The 21,671-nt window shown below is 42.8% G+C and overlaps 1 long non-coding RNA gene and 1 pseudogene across 1 annotated transcript in view; one reads left to right on the top strand and one right to left on the bottom strand.

Moving 5' to 3' along the window:
- Nucleotides 1-521: 521 nt before the first annotated feature.
- On the bottom strand, nucleotides 522-1,152 carry LOC129481555 (heterogeneous nuclear ribonucleoprotein A1-like; annotated as a pseudogene).
- A 642-nt stretch (nucleotides 1,153-1,794) lies between these two features.
- The window catches only part of LOC134736612 (uncharacterized), a 40,552-nt gene continuing 20,675 nt past the window's right edge, over nucleotides 1,795-21,671 (top strand). Inside the window, exon 1 of the long non-coding RNA XR_010120719.1 lies at nucleotides 1,795-1,864. This is a non-coding gene — a long non-coding RNA (uncharacterized lncRNA). The remainder of the gene's footprint in view (nucleotides 1,865-21,671) is intronic.

Here is a 21,671-nt window from a genome sequence, read left to right as displayed (position 1 = left end):
CTCAGGAGGCTGAGGTAGGAGAATCGCTTGAACCTGGGAGGCGGAGGTTGCAGTGAGCCGAGATCGTGTCATTGCACTCCAGCCTAGGCAACAAGAGGGAAACTCCCATCTCAAAAAAAAAAAAAAAAAAGAACCTGGCGTCACCTGAAGGAATTCTAACTTCATGCTGTTGGAGAAATTTACCAAGGTGGCTTCAGAGTAGACTAACTTTACACAGTACATTAAAAAAAACACATTTATTGAGCGTCATGATCAGACTATTACATTTAGCAATGAACAGCATGGGTGCAAAAAAAAATCTACATTAAAACCCTTTGTTGGAATGCTTTATACTTTCCACAGAACAGAAACTAAAATAAGCTCTTATACATAATTAGTCACAAATACAGTCCTCGAGTTTTTTGCCCATCCACATGAGTATTTGTCTAAAACATGTCTTCTTTGTAGCAGCTAGGCCCTGCCACCGCTGTGCTTGGCTGAGTTGGTGAATCTATTGTAACCTGTAGCTCCACTGGGTCACTTCTCTGGCTTTCCTCTCCTGCTAAGCTTTGTTTCCTAATTAAAATCTTCTGCCACTGCCATAGCTACTGCTGCTACTGGAACCGCCATGGTCACCTTGGTTTCATGGTTGGGGAAAGTATTGGCCTCCACCACCATAGGGGCCAGAGCTTCTGCCTCCAAAGTTTCTTCCCTTCATGGGTCTGAAATTTGAAGACGATTGTTGTAATTGCCAATTTCCACCACCCCCAAAATTGCTTCCATCATTACCAAATCCATTATAGCCATCCCCACTGCCACCATATCCACCACCACCACAGCTGTCATTAAAGCCACCAAGACCACTTAAATTTCCTCCATGACCAAAATTGTCATTCCCACCGAAACTACCTCCATGACCACCACCAAAGTTTCCAGAGCCACTTTGACCTCTGTGGCTGGCTGAAGCACCAGCCATCTCTTGCTTTAACAGGGCTTTCCTAACTTCACAGTATGGTATTTCTGAATGACAGTCTTATCCACAGAGTCATGGTGGTCAAAGGTTATAAAGGCAAAGCCCCTTTTCTTGCCACTGAGTCGGTCAGTCATGATTTCAATCACTTCAATTTTTCCATACTGTTCAAAATAATCTCTCAGGTGCTGTTCTTCAGTGTCTTTTTTTTTTTTTTTTTTTTTTTTTTTTGAGACGGAGTTTTGCTCTGTCGCCCAGGCTGGAGTGCAATGGTGCAATCTCGGCTCACCACAACCTCCACCTCCCAGGTTCAAGCGATTCTCCTGCCTCAGCCTCCCGGAGTAGCTGGGATTACAGGCATGCGCCACCACACCCAGCTAATTTTGTATTTTTAGTAGAGACTGGGTTTCTCCATGTTGGTCAGGCTGGTCTTGAACTCCCAACCTCAGGTGATCCGCCCACCTCGGCCTCCCAAAGTGCTGGGATTATAGGCGTGAGCCACTGGGTCAGGCCCTGTGTCTTCTTTAATGCCACCAACAAATATCTTTTTCACAGTTAAGTGGGCACCGGGTCTTTGAGAATCTCTTCTTGAGACAGTTCTCTGTTTCCACAGCTCTTCCATCCACCTTGTGTGGCCTTGCATTCGTGGCTGTATCCACTGCCTCCACAGGGGCATATGTGACAAACCCAAAGCCCCCGGAGCGCTTGGTGCTTGATCTCTCATTACCACACAGTCTGTGAGCGTTCCCCATTGCTCAAAATGGCTCCTCAGGCTTTCATTCAAAGCTCAACCCTCCAGTGAAGAGCTTCCTCTGCTGTTCTGGTTCTTTAGGAAACTCCGCCTTAGACATGATGGCAAGGGGAAGAGAGACTTTAACGATGCTCCCTCGTGGTGTTCATGAGCCTAATAAATAGGTATTTTCTACTTTGTATTTTTTTTTTTCTTTAATAAGTAAAATGATGACCAGGCACGGTGGCTCACACCTGTAATCCCAGCATTTTGGGAGGCTGAGGAGGGTGGATCACCTGAGGTCGGGAGTTGGAGACCAGCCTAACCAACATGGAGGAACCCCATCTCTACTAAAAATACAAAAGTAGCCAGGCGTGGTGGTGCATGACTGTAATCCCAGCTACTTGGGAGGCTGAGGCAGGAGAATTGTTTGAACCCGGGAGGTGGAGGTTGCGGTGAGCCAAGATCGCACCATTGCACCCAGCCTAGGCAACAAGAGCAAAACTCCGTCTCAAAAAAAAAAAAAAAAAAAAAAGGAAGTAAAATGTTTTTTTCACCTTGTATATGTGATAGTTTAAATTTCTCAAATATTTGTAGATGTTTTCCATTTAATTCTATTGTATGTGGTTTCTTCCTTCTTCTGGTTTTCATTTATATAGTAGCATTTCTTTGAGTGCTTAATGTTTGTTACTATGAGCTGCTCAATTTTCTTAGAAAATAATTTGTGAGTTATTGAGGTACATTCCTCCAGAGAGGATTTGTATTTGTTTCTTCCATGCACCTGGGGCCTGCCTACTCAACTTAGAGTAACAGCTTGAGGCTTTTATGGACCTGTTTTGGCTGTAGATATCACAAGTCAGTCTTTCAGTGACAGTATTTTTTAGTACTTAGTTCTACTTAGTTCCACAGGAAATTTTTGTGCAGTACCCTGAGGATGAATGGGTATGCTGGTTTTCATCTCCACCTAAAGGGTCCAAGCTTTATTGGGGGAATGGTCTCCTATGGGATTCTCCAAGCCCTGGGCTTTACCTTGTCTCTGGAACCATTGTGAAGCCAAAGCTGCAGTTCACCAGGTTGAGCAAATGCCCTTAGGGCAAGGTGATCTCAGGGCCCTAGCATCAAACAACCCCAAGAGCATCATTTAGGTGAATAGAATCCAAATGGTGCCTCCTGGTGTTGTACACCTGGACAGTGTTGTCCATTTACCTGTCTGGATTCCTTCTTCACTTCTCTTTGACCTAATAATTTCTTTCTTTCTTGCCCATGCTCAATGCTTCTAAGAGGTTTAGGATTTTTTTTTTAATTCAGCCTTTTTAATTGTTTCCAGTGGGAGGTGCAGTCTGAATTCCTAGCCTGCCATATACCTGGAAACAGAGATCTCAAAACTCAACTTGATATACTCTACGATTTATAAAAATATCTGATAGCCCAATCTGTTCAATTCATAATTACCTTTTTTTTCTGGCACCAAAGCTTTAAGTAGGAATAGTTTGATGGAATCGGAAAGAATCCATAATCCGTGGTACTTAACTCTTCCCTCATGAATATTGCTAACAAATGTATGGATTTACATTGAAATACCAAAGTAGCTCGAAGATCTCATAGTGACCACAGTTTTTAAAATAGTGACCACATTTTAAAATGCTTCTCAGAAAATGAGTACGTTAAACCAAAATCATGTGTGTCACTTGCATGGAAAGTGCTGTGTCTCCATAGTTACACTAAAACATAACAAGTACAAAGGGGAAATGTCTTTTGGTGGTTGATAAGCTAAACGGAAGTGAGTCTTGTTGTACTATAATACTAGAAACGTTTTTAAACTTTCGCTCAAGGATGGAGGGTTTCATATCCTCCTGTATTACCCCTTGCTAAAACATAAGTAAGCATAGTTATGGAAAAAACACATAGGCAGTCATTGCTAAGACTCAGTGTATTGATGTCATGTAGAAAAACATGATACAGAGATCTGTTTTTGTGGTTTGTCTTTTTTGTTTATAGTATTTGCTCTGAAGTATAACTCTATAAAATTTTAACAAAGACAAAGACAATCTGTCTTAGCCCAATATTATATTAGCCCTATTCTCCACTTGGGAAAAAGTATTTTATAACACATATCAAATCAGCCTTGGAGACCATAGCATCCAATTATGCCTAGAGTGTACTAGATATTCGATAAATGTTTGTTGAGTCAATTACTTAATGGACAATACATAATGGGTTGTTGTAAATAAAGCAGAGCAGTGACTAAAATGTTGACTTGGTCATATTATGGGAACATTAAAGAAGGAAAATGCCTGGGATTCAATGCCCATTCTAGGGCTCTCTGGTGCTATGGCTCTGGGTAATCCATAACCACCCGGGGCCCCAGTTTCTTCATTACTTGCTCTGTTCTTTGGTCAGACTGCATAGTCACTCCCTGTACATGCTGCATAATTTCCCAGTTCAGGGTCTTTGTCCTTACGGTTATCTAAAATGCCCTTGCCCTATCCACTGTATGACTAAACCTATCTAGTCATGATATCCTACTTCTTGTAATCCTTCTAGTATAAATACTCTCCCACCAAGCATCCTTGACACCACCCTGACTAGAAGCTAACTTTTCCTCTGAGCTATTTGAATAGCATCTTTTTTCTTTTAACTCAAATGGTGTCATTATTTAATACTTTATAGCTTATATTATGATCTTTTATGTAGATATCCATACTATACTGCTTCTTTGCTAGACTGAATGTTCATAAGGGTAGAGCCCATGCTTGCTATATTTTTGTAGTTCTCCATAACACCTAGCAAAATACATTAAAGAGTATATGTGCTCAGTAAATATCTGTTGAATCTGAATATACAGCATAATAATGCTTTTAATGCTTTTCTTTCTTTTCTTTAATCTTTCATTTTCTCTTTCTTTCTCTTCCTTTTCCTTTCCTCTTCTTTCCCTTCCTTTCTTTTCTTTTCTTTCTTTTTGATAGGCTGTCACTCTGTCGCCTAGGCTAGAGTGCAGTGGCACGATCTTGGCTCACTGCAACCTCCACCTCCTGGGTTCAAGTGATTCTCCTGCCTCAGCCTCCCCAGTAGCTGGGATTACAGGCGCCTGCCACCACACCCAGCTCTTTTTTGTATTTTTAGTAGAGACAGGGTTTCACCATGTTGGCAGGCTGGTCTCAAACTCCTAGCCTCAAGTGATCTGCCTGCCTTGGCCTCCCAAAGTGCTGGGATTACAGGCATGAGTCACTGCACCGGGTCCAATAATGCTTTTGTTTTTCTTTCTTTTGTTTTCTTTTCTTTTTTTTTTTTTTTTTTTTTTTGGCAGAGTTTTGCTCTTTCCCCCAGCTGGAGTGTGGTGGTGGGATCTCGGCTCACTGCAACCTCTGCCTCCCGGGTTCAAGTGATCCCCCTGCCTCAGCCTCCTGAGTAGCTGGGACTACAGGCATGCGCCACATACTCGGCTAATTTTTTTTCTTATTTTAGTAGAGACGGGGTTTCACCACGTTGGCCAGAATGGCCTCTATCTCCTGACCTCCTCGTGATCCACCCACCTCAGCCTCCCAAAGTGTTGGGATTATAGGCATGAGCCACTGTGCCTGGCCCCAGTAATGCTTTTCTTGCTGATGATAGAGGGCTGCATCAAATTATAGCTTGAGGCCATTTATACCTTTTAGACCAATGATTGTGGAGCATTAATGGGAAATGCTGGATATAAATAAGTAAGGAAAATTGCATAAGCTATTTATCCATTAGTGGGAGAAGAAAAGAGAATACTTGGGTGGATCAGATCCCATTTCAAAGCAGAGATGAGTAGAAAGCAACAAGAGCAGCATAGGTTGGTTATTCTATTTTGGTCATTTAAGAAAGTTCTTTTCTCAACTGCCTGTTTTTAGACTATGCATACATGTGTATAGCTAGCATAGTATGTACCTGGTTTTGACAGATTCCCTGAGGACTTGAGCCAGAAGATGAATTGCATCTTTAGAATATGGTTAATAATTTCACAGACATAGTGTTGAGTGAAAGAAAACAAATACAATATAATATGTGCTGTCTGATTCTATTAATATGAAGTTCAAAAACAGGCAAAACTAAATTGTGGTGATAAAAGTCAAAACAGTGGTAATCCCTAGAGGTGCTGAGTAGTATAGGGCACAGAGATTCTTCAGAGGTGCTAGTAACAATGTATATGTTGATCTGAGTGGTGGTTACGTGGTACATACACATGTAAAAATATTTTGAGTTGTCCACTTAGAAGTTATGCACTTTGGCCAGGCTCGGTGGCTCGCACCTGTAATCCCAGCACTTTGGGAGGCTGAGGCAGGCGCATCACCTGAGGTCAAGAGTTCGAGACTAGCCTGGCCAACATGGTGAAACCCCATCTCTACTAAAAATACAAAAATCACCTGGGCATGGGGGTGGGCGCCTATAATCCCAGTTACTCAGGAGGCTGAGGCAGGAGAATTGTTTGAACCTGGGAGGCAGAGGTTGCAGTGAGCTTCTGAGATTGTGCCAATGCACTCCAATCTGGGAAACAAGAGCAAGACTCCATCTTAAAAAAAAAAAAAAAAAAAAAAAAAAAAAAAAAAAAGGCCAGGTGTGGTGGCTCATGCCTATAATCCTAGCACTTTGGGAGGCCGAGGAGGGCAGATTACATGAGGTCAGGAGTTTGAGACCAGCCTGGCCAACATGGTGAAACACAGTCTCTAGTAAAAATACAAAAATTAGCCAGGCGTGGTGGCAGGCACCTGTAATCCCAGCTACTCGGGAGGCTGAGGCAGGAGAATTGCTTGAGCCTGGGAGGCAGAGACTGCAGTGAGCCAAGACTGTGTCACTGCACTCCAGCCTGGCTGACAGAGCGAGACTCTGTCTAAAAAAAAAAAAAAAGTTGTGCACTTTACTGTAGGTAAGTTATATCTCAATTTAAAAAAAGAATCCAAATTGCCTTCTGTATCCCTGATGAGCAGGTAAAGGATAGATTGGAGCTATGCAGTGTGTTTCCTGGAAAAATAAAGCAGACTTTTTAAAATTCCAGAGTTGTCTCCAGGAACCTGTGACCAGATGGCTCTTATAAATAATGCATCAAAATATGGTTAGGACTAGAAGAATTCATGATGTGTGATAAAAAGAAAACAACCAATGATCATATAGTTTACTCTTTCTGGCTTTCATTGCAATTTTCTGGAAGAGTCAGGATTACTAATAAATAGTCATGCAGCAAGAATGGAATAAGTCCTGCAGCACGAGGATACTTGCTGGCTGTGAAACCTTCAATAACTTTCAGGCTTTCTGGGCACTGGATGCTTCCTCTGTTAAATGGAAAATATTTACCCGCTAAAATATTTACCTGTTAAAGGAAAAATATTTACCTGCTCAAATATTTTACCGCTCAAATAGGAGAAAGGATCAAGTGATCTCTTAAGGCTCTTTCCAGCTTGTAAAATCTTTGGCTTGGCCGGGTGCAGTGGCTGATGCCTGTAATCCCAGCACTTTGGGAGGCCAAGGTGGGCGGATCACAAGGTCAGGAGTTCAAGATCAGCCTGGCCAATATAGTGAAACTCTGTCTCTACTAAAAATACAAAAATTAGCTGGGCGTGGTGGCACGAGCCTATAGTCCCAGCTACTTGGGAGGCTGAGGCAGGAGAATTGCTTGAACCCAGGAGGCAGAGGTTGCAGTGAGCTAAGATTGCACTTCTGTACTCCAGCCTGGGCAACAGAGGGAGACTCTGTCTTAAAAACAAAACAAAACAAAACAAAAAAACTCTTTGGCTTATGGAAATTGAAACTATAAAGAACCAACTGTGAGCCGAGTGCAGGGGCTCATGCCTGTAATCCCACCGTTTTGAGAGGCTGAGGCGGGCGGATCACCCGAGGTCAGGAGTTTGAGACCAGCCTGGCCAACATGGTGAAACCCCATCTCTACTAAAAATACAAAAATTAGCCAAGCATGGTGGCGGGCACCTGTAATCCCAGCTACTCAGGAGGCTGAGACAGGAGAATCGCTTGAACCTGGGAGGTGGAGGCTACAGTGAGCCGAGGTCATGCCACTGCACTCCAGCCTGGGCAACAGAGCAAGACCCTGTCTCAAAAAAAAAAAAAAAACTGTAATAATAAAATCTGTAAAAATATGTAATAGGCAACAAACAATGTAGGTGGCCATACCAAATAGAGATCCAGGCAGAAAACACCTTTTCAGATACAGTGAGCTACCTGAAACCATTTGCTGTTGTTCTCTTGGGATTTCCTTATCCTTCAGCAAGTTTACCTAATAATACTTAAAAAAAAAGAAAAAAAAGGTAAGGGAACAGTTTTAGACCCCAATCAAGGAAAGCATTAATTATATGGTGAGTTTGTCTGTTATGAGTTCACATTTGCAGAGACTAAATCCACTGCAGAAAGTGGTATTTTGTAAAATATATGAGCAGAGAAGGAGCACTAGTCTAAGTTTGGCTCAAAATCTCACAGCTAGGTGGCTAGGCGCAGTGGCTCACTCCTGTAATCCTAGCACTTTGGGAGACTCAGGCAGGTGGATCACTTGAGCCCAGGAGTTCAAGACCAGTCTGGCTAGCATGTTGAAACCCCATCTCTTCTAAAAATATAAAAATTAGCCAAGGGTAGTGTGGCCCACTCCTGTAGTCCCAGCTACTTGAGGGCTGAGGTGGAAGGATCACTTGAACCCTAGGTTGGAGCCGAGATCGCACCATGACACTCTAGCCTGGGCGACAGAATGAGACTGTCTCGAAAACAAAAAACAAACAAAAAAAACCCCTCACAGCTAGAAGGAACTGCATGGCATCATCTCTGCTTTCAACACTAGTAAGCAAGTGTCATCTCTTCATCTCTATTTTTCTAAAGAGGCCAGTAAGGCTCCGTGAGGCTAAATGACTTGCCTATGGTCACACAACTGGGAGAAGCACAGAGTAAAGAAAACAACAGTTCTCAGGCTTCCAGCTAGCTATATCCTCCAGTGCACCATTCTGCCCCTTGTGGTTCCTTTCGGATTGACTTGAACTCCATGGAAGAGCCAGGATAGGCCTTCCACTGTGCTTCGTTTGAAAAGCAATTGAGAAAGTGGGAAGCTAGTGGAACTGGGAGTCAGAGGACCTGAGCCCCTCCACTTATTAGTGACTATGACCTTGGAAAATCATTTAACTTCTCTGAGATTCAATTTCCTCTTCTGAAAATAGCACCTCCCACTGTCACTGAAGCAGAGATAAATGATAGTAATTGATGAGAAAGTGCTGTGTAAATGGTAAACTAAACTACAGCTATTAAAATGGAGATATTCGGCCAGGGGCAGCTGCTCCTGCCTGTAATCCCAGCACTTTGGAAGGCTGAGTCGGGAGGATGAGCCCGGGAGTTTGAGACCAGCCTGGGCAGCATACCAAGACCCTGTCTCTTTTATAAAAAAAAATAGATAATAGAAGATAAAATAGAGAAATTCGTGTCTACTTAGTGAATTAATGAATTAGTGATTAGAAAACAATGATATAAGAAATAGAAAATAGAAAAGAAAAAAGAAAAGAAAATAATGATACAAGATAAAAATGCTCAGTGGATACATGTTAACAGCAGGGCTGCTATTAGCACACATAAAATAACCAATGATCCTGTAACAGAAGCGTCCTTTGTTTATTTATCACAACAATCTAGCATAATATAATCACTTTTAATCTCTCTCAGGAACACTCCCTAATGTGTAGATTCTCACTGTTAAAAGAACCTTTATGTGAGGACAAATGTCTCTATCTCCCTCCATACTTTGCATTATCAACCTTTTTACATTTGTGAACCCAAATGGGAAAAAAAAATGTCCTGTTATTTTAATTTGCATTTTCCTGATTATAAGTGAGGTTTAGCATCTTTTCATCTTTTTATTGGAAATGTAAATTGATAAAGCTTTATGTAAAGCTAACGGACAGTACCAAGTAAAAAAAAATTTTTTTTGCGGGGTCACCCAGGCTGGAGTGCAGTTGCACAATCTTGGCCCCACTACAGCCGACAGCTCATGGCACGGCCTCCCAGGTTCAAACAATTCTCGTGCCTTAGGCTCCTGAGTAGCTGGAATTACAAGCACACACCACCATGCAGAGCTAATTTTTGTATGTTTTAGTAGAGACTGGGTTTTGCTATGTTGGCCAGGCTGGTCTCAAACTTCTGGACTCAAACAATCCACCTGCCTTGTCCTCCCAAGTGCTGGGATTACAGGTGTGAACCACCATGCCTGATGCTACAGTTGTGGGAAAAAAAAATTTTTTTCTTAAAATTTTCAGAGTTGCAAGATGAGTGAGTCTGGTTAAAGCTGAATTGATCTCATACCTGTCACTATGAGAGAAGAGAGACAGACCCTCTCATATTGCTTTATACTCAGAAAAGGAAAGAGAAGCAAAACTAAAGGCAGGTAGCCTGGTGCCTAGGAACCAGACCCAAAACCTAGGAACCAGATCCCAAACCAGGCCTGGGCCTGCCTGACCTAAGCCTAAAATTCGACCCCTGACCTAGCAGCTGATGTTATCTATAGATTATAGAAAGACATTGTAAAACTTCCCGGTCTGTTCTGTTTCACTCTGACCACTGGTGCATGCAGCCCCTGTCATGTACCCGCTGCTTGCTCAATTGATCATGACCCTCTCATGTGGACTCCCTTAGAGTTGTGAGCTCTTAAAAGGGACAGGAATTGCTCACTCAGGGAGCTCGGCTCTTGAGACAGGAGTCCTGCCGATGCTCCTGGCCGAATAAACCTCCTCCTTCTTTAACTCGGTGTTTGAGGAGTTTTTCCTGCGGCTTGTCCTGCTACAACTAAAGTGAAGAGGGAAAAATGTAGTAAAGAATCAAAATCATCTAAAATATCTATGTGCATGTATATATGTATGCATTTGTGTGTGTGTGTGTGTGTGTGTGTGTGTGTGTGTGTGTATGTATATATGGTTTTTTTAAGACAGGGTCCCGGCCGGGCGTGGTGGCTCAAGCCTGTAATCCCAGCACTTTGGGAGGCCGAGGCAGGCGGATCACGAGGTCAGGAGATCGAGACCATCCTGGCTAACATGGTGAAACCCCGTCTCTACTAAAAATACAAAAAATTAGCCGGGCGAGGTGTCAGGCGCCTGTAGTGCCAGCTACGCGGGAGGCTGAGGCAGGAGAATGGCATGAACCCCGGGGGGCGGAGCCTGCAGTGAGCCGAGATTGCGCCGCTGCACTCCAGCCTGGGTGAAAGAGCGAGACTCCATCTCAAAAAAAAAAAAAAAAGACAGGGTCTCACTCTGTTGCCCAGGCTGGAGTGCAGTGGCTCAATCTTGGCTCACTACAGCCTCAATCTCCCAGGCTCAGGTGATCCTCCGACCTCAGTCTCCCTGGTAGCTGGGACAACAGGCATGTGCAACCATGCCAGGTTAATTTTTCTACTTTTTGTAGAGACGGAGTTTTGCCATGTCACCCAGGCTAAAAATATCTGGATATTTAATATCATGTAGAAATTGACTGATTTTTCTTTCACGTTTTGTCCAGATATCAAATGGAGACAGATTGAAGTTCACTTCTCAAGTCACTGATTTTAATACACTTAAATAATTGTGTCCTTTGTTAATATTTTCTATTGAGCAGAATCCATTTCAATAAGAAAGTCTCTCCTTTTTGGCATTGGCTTTTTTCCTTGATCACAAAACTATTATATGCTTAATATGAAAAAAAGGAAAAACATTGAAAGCTACTAAGAAAAAAAAAGTAATCCCATCATCAAAAGTAAATAGTGTTCACATTTTTTAGATGTTTTTCCTTTTGCATATAGGTGCTCAAGGAACTGGGTTAATACTGTGCATATAGTTTTGTGTCTTTGTTTTTTTCAATTAACATTTTATTGTAAGCATTTCTGCATATCATCACAGATTCTTTAAAAATGTTTGTTGTGTCATGATGATATTCCAAAGTATGGATATACTATAATTTATCCTTTTATTATAGGAAATTTAGCTTATTTTCTTTCTTTATTTTTAACTATTATACTTAACCCTGTGAAGAACATTCTTATATATAATTCTTTGCTTCCATCTTTGATTATGCCCCTAGGATATATTTTAAGGAGTGGAACTACAGGATTGTGTAGGTTATTTTTCACTCCTGCCCCCACCCCTACCACAATCTCTGTCTTTCTTCATTCCAAAGAATTGCATCTCCAGCATTCCTTGCCCCTTGGCTTCCTTGGGATTTATTCAGGGGTGGCACCAGCCGGAGATCACATATGCTAGAAGAGAGAGAAGTCAGGGTATTTCCTCCTTACTCTCTTCCTGCTTTGAGCCAGCTAGCTGCTTACCCCTCCCCACCACCAACCTAGTCTCCTTTCTTGGGGTTGGATCTCTCCTCCACCATTCCCCACTCTTACTGGATTCTGTAAGATTATTTCCTCCCTCTGTTCCTTTATCCCTAGGAATGGTAACTGCTTCCCACTGTTGCTTTTCTCTTGGTGCCTTAACATCCCTGTTTACCCCTTAGCCCAGCCTACCTGTCTGTAAGTAGTTCTTTTATTAAAGTCTCTTCATTGCCAGGTACAATGCTTATGCCTGTAATCCCAGCAGTTTGGGAGACCAAGACAGGTGGATCACTTGAGGTCAAGAGTTCGAGACCAGCCTCGCCAACATGGTGAAACCCCCTTTCTGCTAAAAATACAAAAATTGTCACGGGGGTGGTGGTGGGTGCCTGTAAACCCAGCTACTCAGGAAGCTGAGGCAGGAGAATCGCTTGAACCCGAGAGGCAGAAGTTGCAGTGAGCCTAGGCTGCACCACTGCACTCCAGCCTGGGCGATGGAGTGAGAGCCTGTCCCCCTGCAAAAAAAAAAAAAAAAAAGAAAAAAAAGAGTCTCTTCATTTGAACCATCCTGACTCAAATCCTTTTTCTTTTTCTTTTTTTTTTTTTCTTTTTGACAGGCTCACTGCAACCTCTGTGTCCTGGGTTTAAGTGATCTTTCCACCTCAGCCTCCCGAGTAGCTGAGACTACAGGTGTGTGCCACCATGCCTCGTTAATTTTTGTATTTTTAGTAGAGTTGGGTTTTTACCATGTGATATGGTTAGGCTTTGTGTCCCTACCCAAATCTCATCTTGAATTGTAATCTCCATAATCCTCATGTGTCAAGGGAGAGACCAGGTGGAGGTTAATTGAATCATGGGGGCAGTTTCCCACAGGCTGTTCTTGTGATAGTGAGTTCTCACGAGATCTGATGGTTTTATAAGGGGCTCTTCCCCCATCAGTCAGCACTTCTCCTTCCTGCCGCCACATGAAGAAGGTGCCTTGCTTGCCCTTCGCCCTCTGCCATGATTGTAAGTTTCCTGAGGCCTCCCCAGCCATGCTGAACTGTGAGTCAATTAAACCTCTTTCCTTTATAAATTACCCAGTCTTGGGCAGTTCTTTATAGCAGTATGAAAACAGACTAATGTACCACGTTGCTCAGGCTGGCCTGAACTCCTGGGCTCAAGCAATTCGCTCATCTTGGCCTCCCAGAGTGCTGGGATTACAGGCATGAGCCACTGCTCCTGGCTGAAATCCTTTTTCTTTTGGGATCCTGACAGACACAGCATTAAAGAGTACTTTTGAAATACGTTTTAAAATACATTCTTGATAGATACTGTAAAATTGTATTGCAGAAAGGTCATATCAGTTTACACTCCCATTAGCAGAGTATGAAAACCTGATGAGATGGGCTTTTGAGGTTGCAATAGATTTTTGAAGGCACTCAGTTTCCTGTTTGTTATCTAGTGCCTTCCTCTCTGATGTCACTCATATACAGAAGGTTCTGCATAGGCCATCTAAAGAAAAGTCATTCATGACACAGGTGAAAATATTGAAATAAGCAGTATTATATTATTTACAAACCTGAAATTCTAAGTGCAAGAAGAGACCCTGGATTGTGTTGTGAAAACAAGTCTTTTTGATTGATGTATAGGGAAGAACACATCCTGGCTGGGCATACAAATAGTGTGGTGTGGTTACGGAATGTCAGCTCACGTGCAGGTTACAGCGTAAACATTAACCTAGGAAACCAATGGGGATGCAGTGCTGTTACCCTTAAGGTCTTAGTACTCATGTTGTGGAAGAATTCCTACTTCATCTTCCTAGTCCTGACTTTAAGAGAACAGTTTTTAGGTACATGTATTATGAGAAGGAGAAAGAATCCACAGAGACATCTTTGTGGACATTCTCTACTTCTACTCAAATGAGAGGTAACCACTGGCATTTTAATCAACGGTTGCTAGAACGGGGCTGAGATTTTAGCTAAGTGATTCCCATGTTTATCCTATAGCTGACTGGTAACACAGGTAGAAACATTGTGCTTTTCCATTTTCTTACAAAATAACGAGACACCTAGTGGGCACAACATGAAAATACCGTCATGGGAGATGGTGAAGTCAGTCAATACCCAGGTGAATGATATTTAGTAACTGCCCCAATGTTTAATTCTACAAAAGTAGTTTGGGCCAGGCATGGAGGCTCATGCCTGTAATTCCAGCACTTTGGGAGGCTTAGGCTGGTGGATTGCTTGAGCTCAGGAATTCAAAACCAGCCTAAGCAACATGACGAAACCCCATCTCTACAAAAAATGCAAAAGTTTGATGGGCGTGGTGATGTGTGCCTGTAGTCCCAACTACCTGGGAGGCTGAGGTGGGAGGATCACCTAAGCCTGGGGAGGTTGAGGCTGCAGTGAGCCTAGATCACACCACTGCACTCCACTCTGGGTGACAAAGCGAGACCTAGTCCTCTTAGAGAAATACCCAGGTCCAGAAATCAGACCAACCATTGACTCATACTGGATAATTAAAATATACTTATTGTCATATATTTTAAAGCACTCAGAGTTTTCAAAGTTCTTTCAACATAAAGTTTCTTTCCATAACACTAAGAACATACAATAGTCTCCCCCACTGAGCTGTGGGCTCCCTTAGACAAGGGGCCACACCAGTTTCCTCCCAGCACAAGCCTAGTGTGTAATATATAAAGAATACATAAAGAATAGGGGCTTTGGTAGCAGTTTGATGACTGAACTACCCTAGCAGGTGGGATAATTTCTGTTTTTTTTCTAGGTGAAAAAACAAAAAATCAGGCCGGGCACAGTGGCTCATGCCTGTAATCCCAACACTTTGGGAATCTGAGGTGGATGGATCACTTGAGGCCGGAAGTTCAAGACCAGCCTGGCCAAGATAGTGAAACCACGTCTCTACTAAAAATATAAAAATTAGCCAGGCATGGTGGTGCATGCCTATAATCCTAGCCACTCAAGAGGCTGAGGCATGAGAATCACTTGAACCCGGGAGGCAGAGGTTGCAGTGAGCCAAGATGGCGCCACTGCACTCCAGCCTGGGCCACAGAGCGAGACTCTGTCTCAAAAAACAAAACAAAAAAACAGAGTGGAGAGAGTTGTCCTCTAGTTAAATAAGTATAAAAGCCAACCATGAACTACACCCTATATACCTTGACCTTTGCCCATGCCCAAACAGACCATGTGGAAAAGCCTCCTTGCCGACATAAATGCCTACTGGCCTTCCCCTCTGTTTTGAGTTACCAGCATCCATCTTTATTCCATCACCAGGGACCCTTTTGGAAGGTCATAGTCTCTAACTCAGGAGTGGTCAATCCACGAACCAAGTGAGGCCCCAGTGGGAGGCCTTCTCAGAGGATCTTCCATGTTAGATCACCTGATATCATACTCTACTTTCATCTCATGATGGGGTTAATGCATTTCTATCCTCATAGCTCACATGCTCAATTAAGTAGCTGGAGTGTAGATGGAGTAATAACATACTTATGTTACCAAGGTTCAGCCAAGGGACTTATAAATCCCAAGGTGTCCCTGGCCAGACTTTGTCTTTGGAAAGTACATTACAAAGAGTTCTCATCACATAGCATGTAAAAGGGTCACAAATCCTGGGAGGTTACCTGGGCTAATGTTTCTCAAATTGGGGTTCAGGGACCCTTGAGAGTTCTACTGATGAGTTCTTAGGGCCTTGACATTATCTACAAGTATATTTTAGATTTCCCTCTATGATTATCTACAATTAACCTACACTTCTGGACCACCTGGCTAGCCACCACATAAGTGAATCTTGACACAAGGTTTCACTGTTCTGCACAAACTAACATATTCTAGTACCCAGTAATCAACTAAAATAATATGTAACTTTTAAAATTAAAATAATATGTAACTTTTAAAAGTTAGATGTGGACTGAGGTTACAGTGGCTCATACCTGTAATTCCAGCACTCTGGGAGGCCGAGGCGGGTGGATTGCTTGAATCCAGGAGTTCGAGATCAGCCTGGGCAACATAGTAAAACCCCATCTCTACTAAAAAAAAAAAAAAAAAAAAACACAAAAAATTAACCAGGCATGGTGTCATGCTCCTGTAGTCCTAGCTACTTGGGAAGCTGAGGTGGGATAATCACCTGAGCCCAAAAAGTTGAAGCTACAGTGAGCCAAGATGGCAACACCGCACTCCAGCCTGGGCAACCAGAGTGAGACCCTGTCTCAATCAATCAAATCAAATCAAATGTAGATGTAATTCATACACCATAAATGCATCCTTTTAAAGTATACAATTTAGTGGTTTTTGGTATACTCATAAGATTGTGCAACCATCACTGCTATATAATTTCAGAGCATTTTCATCACCGCCCCACCTCAAAAAACCCCAAACCCATTAGCAGTCCGTTTCCCTCTCTCCCCAACCCCTGGCAACCACTAATCTACTCTCTGTCTCTTTGGATTTGCCTATTCTGGACATTTTATATAACTGGAATCGTACGACATATGGCCTTTGTGTCTGGCTTCTTTCATTTAGCATGTTTTCAATATTCATCCATGTTGTAGCATGCACCAGCACTTCATTCCTTTTTGTTGCTATTGTATCCCGTTGTTTATCCACCATTCAGTTGATGGACATTTGGGTTGTTTTCACTTTCTGGCCGTTATGAATAATACTGCTATGAAAAACTTGTAATTCCGGGCCGGGCATGGTGGCTCACGCCTGTAATCCCAGCACTTTGGGAGGCCGAGGCGGGCGGATTACGAGGTCAGGAGATTGAGACCATCCTGGTTAAGATGGTGAAACCCCGTCTCTACTAAAAATACAAAAAATTAGCCAGGCATGGTGGCGGGTGTCTGTAGTCCCAGCTACTCGGGAGACTGAGGCAGGAGAATGGCGTGAACATGGGAGGCGGAGCTTGCAGTGAGCTGAGATCACTCCACTGCACTCCAGCATGGGCAACAGAGCAATACTCTGTCTCAAAAAAGAAAAGAAAAGAAAAACTTGTAATTCCGACTTAAAAAACTGGAGTCTACAAGTCTTCAGATATGTTCTTGGGGCTCTGTGACTTCTCGAATTTGAGAAATACTGAATCAGAGTCCATCGCTTAATAAAGAAAAAAATTGGTGAGGTCCCACTCACAGTTAATGGAAGCTTCTATGACTAGATTTGTAGCACAAGCTGCTGTCGTTCTTATCTATAAGGAGTGGACATCTTGTTTTAGGGCCTTCCCAAATCATCTGTTCAATTCTTTCCAGGAGAGGGCTGCAATTAGCAGTATGGTTAACATTTAACTAATAATACTGATGTATGTTGGTTTAGCCCAGATGCTGGCAGCTTTTAATTCTCCAAACTCCTGGCCTGAATACTGATCATGTTTCCTCAGGCTAAAAGCCAGCAAAAAGAATCACCTGGCCAAACATCCCCATTCAGTCTGTTTTCCTTAGAATGGCCTCCCAGGGGAGCTCTCTGGGCAAACAAAGCTGTTGACCTAGTTTGAAGGCCTGGAAAATTATCATGTGAGTCACTGGGACAACAGACTAAAGTGCCAGGCCCCTGAGAAACTGTAAGCACAGGTTTCCGATGTCATCTATGTCCTCATAGGCTGAGAGAGGAGTCCCATAGCGGCCTGCCACTTTTCACCCAGCTGCTCCTCCAAGTGGTTTCCAAGCTCCTTGGCCCTGTGCATGGTGCCACAGGGGCCCATTCCTGTTTTCCTCCCAGCGGGCTCTGCAAACAGCAACTCAGAGAGTGACAGCTCAGTTGTAGGAAACCAAAACAAAACCGGATACTTAGCGGAAGTCCTGTGGTGTTGTTTGGAGCAAGGCCACAAGCCCTCTCTGGGAAGGAAGTGCTGAAGCAGCTACGGAAATTTCAGACTGAAGACCAGGAATCCAGAGGCAGTATTTTAAAGTAATACTCACATGAGTGAGGCAGGGCCTTGCAAAAGAGCACCTACACATTACTTAAGGAGTGTTTTATAATGTTTTGAAGATGCTACTTCCTAAATTACACAAAGAGCTAGAGAAACTAGCCAGGAAAGCAATGTGGGTAAAACTGTTGTTACATTTTAGATGGGCTGGACAGTTTGTAGCCTAGATGTCAGAAAGAGTGCTAAAACCTCCATGGGTCCTTATATAACTTCCCTGGGCATAAAGGACTCCTTGAGAAGGGTGAGTATCAAAGCAGAGTCTTCTAAATATTCAGGATAGCATGAAGACAGAAGGAGTACATGTTGACAGGACTAGGTGAGGAGACAGTTCATTCATGGCTTTTTTTTTTTTTTTGGTAACACTTGATTTTTTCAACACTTATACTAGGGTCTTCTTCATCAGGAGGATGTGGATGTTTAACATATCATTAGGCCTGGGATCATTTAAATCCATATTTCGTGAGTGCTTTAAGAGAGTGAGTGATTATTAAATTCCTTCCGTTGTAGGAATGGCAAATGAAATCTCCTTAATGGTTTTAGAGGGTAAGCTTTTGTGCCTGGAAGAGCTAGAAGACAATTCAATCACCAAGTTTTGGTGTCTTTAGCCCCACTCCTCTTGTTCTCCTCACTTCACTTCTTTCCTTTTTCCTTTCTGCCCCTGTCTACTTCTGACAGAGGGGGTAAACAAACAGCAGATGTGCAGAAAGAGAGTGTTCACTTCCCACCCTGGTGCTGTTGCTGCAGACTGCTTTAGAGCTACTGCCTCCTGGGCTCAGGCAAAGTGCCAGCATCAATCTTCGTCATCAAAATCCCCGTGTCTGCCCTGTGTGCTGGGTGCCCTGCAGAGCCAGCAGGCCAGTTCCAGGCATGCATTCAGGTAGAAGACTGAAGGAGGCACTAGAGAGGATATTCAGAATTAGACAGTAAAGATGAAAGAGGGGCAGAATCAGGTAAAAGTAAATATTTCACCGGTCTGACTGTGTCTTACTGATGCATACAGTAGTGTGTCAGTAACGCTGTTCATTTCAACTTTTTGCAAGGATGGAAATGTTGTATATCCATGCTGTCTGATACAGTAGCTACACATGGGTACTGAATACTTGAAATGTGGAAAGCGAGGATGTTTTTGTTCAGTTTAATTTTTATTTATTTTTTTGAGACAGAGTCTCACTCTGTCGCCCAGGCTAGAGTGCAGTGGCGTGACCTCGACTCATTGCAACCTCTACTTCCCAGGTTCAAGCAATTCTTGTGCCTCAGCCTCCCTAATAGCTGGAATGACACATGCATGCCACCATACCTGGCTAATTTTTGCATTTTCAGTAAAGATGGGGTTTCACCATATTGGCCAGGCTGGTCTTGAACTCCTGACCTCAAGTGATCCACCCACTTCGGCCTCCCAAAGTGCTAGGATTATAGGCATGAGCCACCACATCCAGCCCAGTTTAATTTTAATTTTAATTAATTTAAATGCAAATAGTCATTTGTGGCTGGTGACTACTGTATTAGAGACATTAATGTTTCGTTGTTTGTTTTTTTTGAAATGAGGTCTCTCTGTGTTGCCCAGGATAGAGTACAGTGGTGCGATCATGGCTCACTGCAACCTCTGTCGTCTCCTGGGCTCAAGCTATCCTCCCACTTCAGCCTGCTGAGTAGCTAGGACTACAGGTGAATGCCACCATGTCCAGCAAATTTTTGTATTTTTAGTACAGATGGGGTTTCACCATGTTGTTCAAGCTGGTCTCGAACTCCTGGGCTCAGGCGATGTGCCCGCCTCAGCCTCCTAAAGTGCTGGGATTATAGGTGTGAGCACCCTCACCCGGCCAAGACACTGGTGTTTTAAAAGGTAACAGAGAAACATAGGAGACCAGACATTAGTGTTGGAGTTCTGGGGTCAGATCCCAGCTCTTCTATATATATTTGTTATTAGCTTGTAAAGAAGACACTTAACCTCTCTGTACCACTTTTCATACAGGGGGTTAATAATGTAACAGGGGGTTAATAATGTTTACCCTGTGGTATTGTTATGATAGGTATGGTGGATGGAGGCTTGGATAGGAGGAAGGAGTCATTGACAAGTATACTCTATCAACAAAACTGGCCATAAGTATCCGGAAGAGGCAGAGGCCCAGGGGATGTGTACCTTTTCACAAACCAGGCAACCCTGGATTACCAATTGTGTTGCCAAATTGTTGCAGTTGCATTAAGATGTCACATTCATAGCTCTTTTTACTTTTTCAGTGTTTTCATTGGAATCTTTCACTTTTATTCTGAGAAACAGATGTTATAAGAAAAACTGTAGCCAAATTAAATTTAAAAGAGTTTAATTGAGCAAAGAACAATTTGTGAATCGGGCAGCCTCCTGAGCCAGAGTATGCTCAGAGACTCCAGCGCAGCCACATGGTGGAAGATTTATGGGCAGAAAGAGGAAAATGGCAAACAGAAAAAAGAAGTGAGGGACAGAAACAGCTGGATTGGTTACAGTTCGGTGTTTGCCTTATTTGAACACGTTTGAACAGTTGGCCACCCTTGACTGGCCAAAACTCAATGATTGACACAAAAGTAGACTACAGCCTGTATACAGCTCCATTTAGGTTATAGTTCATGATGTACAGAGAAACCTTTAGGCTTAACTTAAGATATGTAAGGAGGCAGCTTTATGCTAAACTTGATTTAACACTGGTAAGGCAAAGGCTATCAGTTGGATTTTCCAGATGAGAACACAGGCCAGGCACAGTGGTTTACGCCTGTAATCCCAGCACTTTGGGAAGCCAAGGTGGGAGAATCACTTCAGGCCAGGAGTTTGAGACCAGCCTGGGGAGCATGGTAAAACCCCATCTCTACTAAAAATACAAAAATTAGCCAGGCATGGTGGCACACACCTGTAATCTCAGCTACTTGGGAGGCTGAGGCAGACAAGAGCAAAACTCAGTCTCAAAAAAAAAAATAAATAAAATAAAATAAAATAAATTCTATGGTCCTTCTATTTTTCCTGGGCTTTTCTCAGATGACAGAGCTCTTAAAGAAGGTAATTAAATAATTATAGGATGAAAGTATAAGCAAATGGATGAACTTGGGAGGTGGAGGTTGCAGTGAGCCAAGGTCATGCCACTGCACTCCAGCCTGGGCGACAGAGTGAGACTCCATCTCAGAAAAAAAAAAAATGCGTAACAAAACCTTCTCTCTGGAAGACAGCAACTGCAGTCTTTACCACCAGAGAATCTCATATATGGCTTCCACATGGCTGTGAATAAATGATTTTGTCCTGCAATCTCCTCCTTTGTCTGGCTGAGTTTATAAAGTGCTTGCTACTCAGGCATCAGCAGTATTTCAGCAGACCTCTGCACATCCATTTGCTTATACTTTCATCCTATAATTATTTAATTACCTTCTTTAAGAGCTCTGTCATCTGAGAAAAGCCCAGGAAAAATAGAAGGACCATAGAATTTATTTTATTTTATTTTATTTTATTTATTTTATTTTATTTTACTTTATTTTATTTTATTTTATTTTATTTTATTTTATTTTTTGAGACTGAGTTTTGCTCTTGTCGCCCAGGCTGGAGTGCAATGGCACGATCTCGATTCACTGCAAACTCTGCCACTGGGGTTCAAGCGATTCTCCTGCCTCAGCCACCAGAGTAGCTGGGACTATAGGCATGCACCACTACATCTGGTTAATTTTGTATTTTGAGTTAACTTCAGGTGATCTGCCTGCCTCGGCCTCCCAAAGTGCTGGGATTACAGGTGTGAGCCACTGCACCTGGCCAGAAGGGCCGTAGAATTGAAATTGAGGTAGGA

The sequence above is a fragment of the Symphalangus syndactylus genome, chromosome 5 (genome assembly GCF_028878055.3).
Source record: "Symphalangus syndactylus isolate Jambi chromosome 5, NHGRI_mSymSyn1-v2.1_pri, whole genome shotgun sequence".
Lineage (NCBI taxonomy): Eukaryota > Metazoa > Chordata > Mammalia > Primates > Hylobatidae > Symphalangus > Symphalangus syndactylus.
This window is presented reverse-complemented; position numbering and strand designations above follow the sequence as displayed.